Raw genomic sequence first — 6,935 nt, 5'->3', positions numbered from 1 at the left:
CAAACAACCCAGGGAGGATGATGTGGGAGCATCCAACGTAGCTCTATCAATTAACTCAGAACCATCGATGGTTATCCAAGCCAATAAAGAAATTGGGCATTATGTGCTTCAATGGATCATTTTGAATGAATAGTGTTAATTACTTATCGGTACTTTGTGGTATATTGATAACTATCAATGGGAGGCTATTTTAGATGTCTTGTATGACCAATTGATGAAGTTTCAGGAGCATTATTTTCTGGTCAAGGGAGGAACACGAATTTTGGGAAGGCTAAAGGTTCACGAATGCGGTTCAAGAATATGGAAAGCCAAAGGTTCAAGAATATGGTTCAAGAATACGAAAAGCTAAAGGTTCAAGAATCCGGAAAGCCGAAGATTAAAGGCATTTGGTTCCCGTGTTAATAAAGGCTTTTCTTAAGTTCCTAGGTGTTTTTATTTTTATGTAGTTCAAGAGTCAAAAGTTTAAGTTCCTAGGTCATTAAAGTCTGTTTTTAATATTTCCTAAGGCTAAAATCCTCATATAAATAGGGAAAAACTATCCAATGTATGGGAGATACGAATTTGATCAATGAAAATGGCGAGATTTCCTCTGTTTGAGTGAACTCCTTCGAAGAGTGGATAACTCCTTTCGGTCTCTTTATCCTTGGAGCGTAGATCACTCCTTGGTGGTGAGCCAAGAAGCCCTTTATCCTTGGCTGGTGGAATTTAGGCCTTGGTGGTGAGCTTCTCCTATCCCGAAGTCCTTTATCCTTGGTTGGTGGAAGCTTTAGGCCTTGGTGGTGAACATCGTAGATCTCGATCCTCATCCTCGGTTGGTGGCGTGGCCTTTATACCTTGGGAGGAGATCATTATATCTTTTCATATTCCTTTTCATTTCTTCACCGTATACACTACTCCATACACTTAACCACAAAATTCCCCTCTGAAAAATTTCCATTCTGGAATCAGTCACCCCATCACGCATCACCAGGTAAGCTATCAAAATGAATAGCTACTAAAGAAACGGTTACTCACATTGGTTTAAGTATGTGCTTTTAACAATTAGGCATTGTAAGAAAAATATTAGTGTAATTAAACCAAGGATCTAAGGAAAACTACAAAAATGGAAAGGGGGGCATATCATGGGTACAAAGCTATTTTCAACTTAACCAAGGATGTTAAGGATTCTTGCTGACTTCAAGCATCATAAAGTTTAAACAAGCAGGGTAAAGTACGGCTCGCTTCCAAGGATATATATATTCAGGAAGATGCGATGCAATCACAAAGTTGAAAGGGAAAAGTTATTCATATAATATACTACTTGATATAGTATATTAATTAGTTGAGTACCCTCACTGGATAAAATGGACAACTTGAAGCCTCAAGAGAATATAATATGTTGGAGAACAAATACTAGCTATTCATTCGTCTGAAGAAAAGAAGGCCACATGATTCTATAATAGAAGCAAACAAAGACAAATTTTCGGCACTCTTTCACTGAAATTAAAGAGGCTGGTCCTACACTCAAGGCTCTTAGGCCCATTATGCTTCAGAGATCAATCTTACACCAAACTGATGAAGAACTGTAAAATTACCCTTACTCTTTCTTAATGTTCTGTAGTTAGTCTCCATCCATGCAAGATGAGCACAAATACTAAATATTCATTCGATCTGAAGAAAAGGAGGCCGAAGAATTTCTTAATAGAAGCAAACAAAGACAAACTTTCCACGCTCTTTGGCTGAAATTAAAGAGGCTGATCCTACACTCAAGGCTCTTAGGCCTATTATGCTTCAGTGATCAATCCTACACCAAACTGATGAGGAAACTGTAAAATTGCCCTTACACTATCTTAATGTTCTGCAGTCAGTCTATGTCCATGCAATATGAGCACAGGGACAAGACAGACACTGACATGGAGAAGAAAAGCTCCATGTGAAAGCTGCTTACCCAACAGAAAAGCAGTTTCACTCTAGAGTCGCCCATTAGAAATTTTACAACTGGATCCATATTTCTCTTGTCAAATAAATAACTAAGAGCAAATAAATTCACAATAAATATTAAAGCTGGGCAACCTTTGTCACACACACACAGACACACACACACATACAAAAAGGTTACCAGGACCGAGATGCTAAGTAGGATCCTTTCGAAGTCTTTGAGATCAGATCAAGATCATATGATCCTACATATTTGAAGTGTTAAATTATTGCGTAAATCATTGCAATTAGATGCACATTAACCTTAAGAAGAGGGATAGAGAAGCTTAAAGGTAGCGTTCTCAAGTGAGAGATTACTCTAGTTTAAATTCTCGGTTGCCAGTTTTTCAACTAATAATTAAAGCACCATGTCAAAGATGTTAAATCATAAAATCTGCTTGCCCAAGTTTTTGAGGGGTATTAAATAGATCACAATAAAATAATCACCATAATCATCAAGAAGAAGGCTACCGAGAAGATACTTTCCTGCCTTTTCCTAATTTCTAATATGCTACTAGGCCAAGAAAAATCTTGCGCCAATTTCTCAAGGATGTTAGAGGTCTCTCTCATCTGGTTGCAGAAGGACAGAAGCTTTATCTCTCTCATCTCTAAAGGACGGCACGGTTCAGAAAGCCAACAGTGGTCGATGCCCATCTCATCATTTATTCAAGACTGAAGAAGAAGAAGAATAGATGGTGTCTCTGCACTTCTTCGCTTTCTATTGTTCATTCATCTTCATCCCTTTCTCTTAATTCTCCAAGCCTTATATTTTCCAAATGGAGCCTGAACATGATTAAGAAGGAAGTGGCACATGCACTAGGGGACGAAGGCCCAATTTCATATTTGCTCCAGCTAAAAAGGCAGAATTGCCGTCTAAAGCTTGAACATTGGAATCGTAGTTGGGATCACCATCCTAAGAAACAGATCACGACCCCTGTAGACTACCATTTTTCTTAGAATTCAAATTGTTCAAATTTTTTGAGTCGTAGAATCGAATGATTGTGATCCTACAATCCGGATTGCGATCCTAACAACCATGCACACACACATACATGCGCACACAGAAAAGAGTCTTGTGATGGTGTGAAAGAAAGTGCAAGAAAGAAGGAGACTGCAGGTCTGATTGAACAAGATACTTGGCCCCAAACCCCAACAGCTAATTTCTCAAAGCAAAACAGTAAAAAATCATCACCAAAGGGCCTTTTGAATATTGTAAGAAAAGTGGATGACAAGTTAGAACAATGTTCTCAGATTATATAAGAAACATCAACTACCTTTCACCAATTCTCAACTCTTTACCTCCTTTCCTCAGCACAATTAAGTCTGCTTTATATGGCTGGCCATTATATGGAATTATCTCTGCCTAGAGTCCGTTCAGATAGCTTCTTTCCGGAAGGTTCAACACTAGCCCTCTTCGACGATATATCTAGAATTTGCATAGACACCATGCAAAAGCTGAGAAAACAAACTGCTTGATCATGTAGAGAAAGGCAAAGGAGAAGAAAAGGAGGAGGAGGAAGAAAAAAGAGGCCAAATGTGACATCCCGATTTTCCAATTCTGGTTTCAATTAAATAAGTCGGGCATTTCATCTTCGCGTCTATAGCTTTCTTCTCGAGTTGGCCACTCACGAGATAACTAGTCTATCGAGTGAAGCCGTTAAGGAATCTAAACGCAATAGACTTGAGAATTCGACCGAGAACCGACTGCCGACCGTACTAATCTGCAAGGGTCATTACGGCACGTACCGATTAGAGACCGGAGATAGGTCGATTCAACGAACCATGTAATTCAGTGTGGGTGATTCCACCTAATTGCACAATTCTTGTTGATCGACACTAGACCGATTTCTCTGTCGTTTTGGTACCTTGTGTCCGTATTTGAAACCTTGAGATTTCTACGACAACCAAGAGTCGTCAATGTGTCGAAAATGCACTTTGTGGCTTGAGAATAATCAACCACAGGTCAATTGCACAGAAAATTCCTAAAAGCTAACCGGTAGATTAGGACGCGCTAAAGTCGCGCCAGATTGAATTTAACCGTGAATTGAACCCGATTACAGAAATTGGAAGTCCTGTCAAGTCACAATTCAATTTAGGAATGTCGACTTATCTCCAGAAGATTTTTCTACAAACCGAGATTTTTGGCGGAAAAGCAAAGTAATGCCGTTTTTGTTCGGGATTGTTAGAGGGCCGTTTTTAATCGAATCTTCGGGATGCAAGTTGGATCATTTGATGGGGAAATGTCATGAGAAGGCCGAGGACACATGGGTTAATTTAATTGAGCTTCAATTGAATGGAATTGATTGAGAATTTATTAAATTAAGTGTACAAGAATTGGACCCCGGCGGAAAATGAAATTGAACCCATTAGAATGAGGTTGTGGGAGATAGTGGAGGGTGACATCATCCATGAGGTCATGGTGGGCCATGAGAGAGAGAAAAAAGTGGTCCCATCTTCCTTCTCTCTCCTCCCTCTCTCTATCGGTTGTCTCTCTCTTCCCTCTCCTTGCCGTGCGAGCGTTTCCTCCTCTCTCCATCTTCATCTTCTTCTTCGGAAGCCCAGCAACCGAAGAAGACCGGCCAGCAGCTCCCTCTTCCGTCGCAGCTAGCAGCCGGAGCAGCAGCCAGCAGCGCCACTCGTCTCCGCTCGCCGCCGCGACGCCGTCACTCTACCCGCGCGCCTCTCCGTCTTTCTCCTCCATCTCTGGTTTCTGCTCGAAGACCCAGCAGATCTGAGGACGCCGGAGCAGCAAGCAGTCCAGTCGGACCGCCGTTGCGCACCGCTCACGCGTCGTCCGTCCACCCGCGAGCTCCCGCGCCTGCCGTCCAGCTCACGCGCTGTCCGCACGTCCGAGCTGCTTCTGTCCGTCTTCGTTGAAGCTAGCAGAAGCTCCATCGTCGTCGTCAACCAGCCTCCGTCGCCCTGCTCACCGGAGCCTCCCGTCCGGCCTCCCCTTCGCCGTTGTAAGCAGACGAAGCCAACAACCGTGCGCCCGCTCGCCCTGCTGTTCGCGAGTCCAGCTGAAATTGCCCCGACTGGAAGCTCACTGAGCCGCCACCACCTCCGGCCACCGTGAAGCCCCACCTAGGTCCGTTGCAGCTCCTCCGCCCATTCTCGACCCCAACCAACCCCGGATCCGCCCTTTCCCGGCCTCAACTAGCAGCGAACAGAGATTTGGAAAATGGGTATGGCAGTGGCTATTTGGCCCGTTTGGCCGGCTTCCCGACCCGGAAGCTAGGCCCGCCTTGAGACTATCGACCTCGCGTCGTCCTTGTCATTTTGAGCCGTTCGGATCGTTAATCGGGTGAGTTTATCCTCTAATTCTTGCTTAGTGAGTTAATGACGCTTAAGGGGTGTTTAGATTAGTCTAATTAGGTTTATGTGATTAAATTAGATTATTTTAATGTAAATTAGATTAGTTGTATGATTAGTTTAATGGATGTTTAATTAGGGCTAATTGTATGATTAAATTAGTGTAATCTTGTTTAAGCCCTAATTGATTATTTTTAATTAAATAATTATTTCGAATTTTTAAATATTATTTTATTATTTTATATTATTATAATATAATATTTAATTATTTAATTTTCGGAATTAAATTTAATTATTTAATAATTTCGAAAATTATGCCGGGATGGCCTGGCCGTCAATTTCACGCCGATCGCAAAGAAGGTGGTCGGTTTGTGTTAATTGTATGTTTAAATTGAGAAATTGAGTGATTGATGATTATGGTTAATAATTCCAAAAGTGTGGAATTGTGTGAAATTCATGAAGTTGTGGTATTTAACTTGAAAATACCCGGTGTTAGCTTTTAGCACCGTAATTGGTTTGTATGACCGCTTGAATCGATTGAATTGATTGATTGATTGAATTGAGGTATGAGTTGGTTTATTATTGAATTAACAGCTTTGGCGAGCAATTGGTTTATATATGTATCACCTTGTGTGAGCATCATTGTCAGCTTGTGTGAGCACTGTATGTCAGCTTGTGAGAGCAATGATCATTTATCAGCTTATGAGAGCAATGATCGTTTATCAGCTTGTGAGAGCATTGATCCATATATCAGCTTGTGCGAGCTACCATCTATATCAGCTTGTGAGAGCATTGCATCCAATTCAGCTTGTGCGAGCCATAATTGTATTGATGGATGAATAGATGGTATGGTTTAATAGATGATATGAATTGATAGATGTGTGGATCGTATGATATCAATTGGATTGACTGAATTGATAGACCGATGGGTATGTCGGTAGTTTCAGCTTGTGCGAGCATTGTTGAATATGAATTGTACTGACGTGCAGGAAGGAATTGAGGCGAGGTAAGTACTCTATCCTATTTGTGTGGCTAGAGCGCCCTGAGGCGTATTTTCTTCCTAATTGAGTTTTAGATGGTAGGACTCGCTGAGACGTAGTCTCATCCCGGTTGTGGGATAATATTTCAGGTCCCTAGATGACGGTCGTGGAGGACCGGAAGTCCTGGAGTTCGGAAGGTGGAGGCTGAAGAATTGGCGAATGTGTCTGACAAGTTGGTCATAGGACAGTTCCCTAGTTGTTGAGCTTGTCTATTTTGTAGACAATCCAGTATTGTATATAAACCTGTGTGTTTATAGAAAGCTTGTTTGGTTTTGATTGATTGCCTGCTTTTCTATCCCAAGTTAAATGTTGTCAGGGGATTTGTTTCGCTTCCGCATGTGTAATAAAATTGAATGGGTCGGCGACGTGTCCTGGGAAGTCGCATTTTCATCGACCAGAGTGGGATGTGCGCGCGCTCGGAGGATCGGGGCGTGACACCAAAGCTAAGAAAAATGTCCCTAGGAAGAGTGATATGCTCAACAAAATCCCAAAATGTTTCACGTGGCCAAATTGGATAAAAATATTACAGAGTAATTTTCCTCAACCTATGTTAAGCAAAGTGACATTGAGAAGAATGTGTTATGAGCACTCTAACAGAAATGGTGTCAAAGTAAATAGGCATTCAAT

The sequence above is a fragment of the Eucalyptus grandis genome, chromosome 8 (genome assembly GCF_016545825.1).
Source record: "Eucalyptus grandis isolate ANBG69807.140 chromosome 8, ASM1654582v1, whole genome shotgun sequence".
Classification (NCBI taxonomy): Eukaryota; Viridiplantae; Streptophyta; class Magnoliopsida; order Myrtales; family Myrtaceae; genus Eucalyptus; species Eucalyptus grandis.
The sequence above is the reverse complement of the archived record's forward strand: the minus strand, read 5'-3'. Positions refer to the sequence as shown.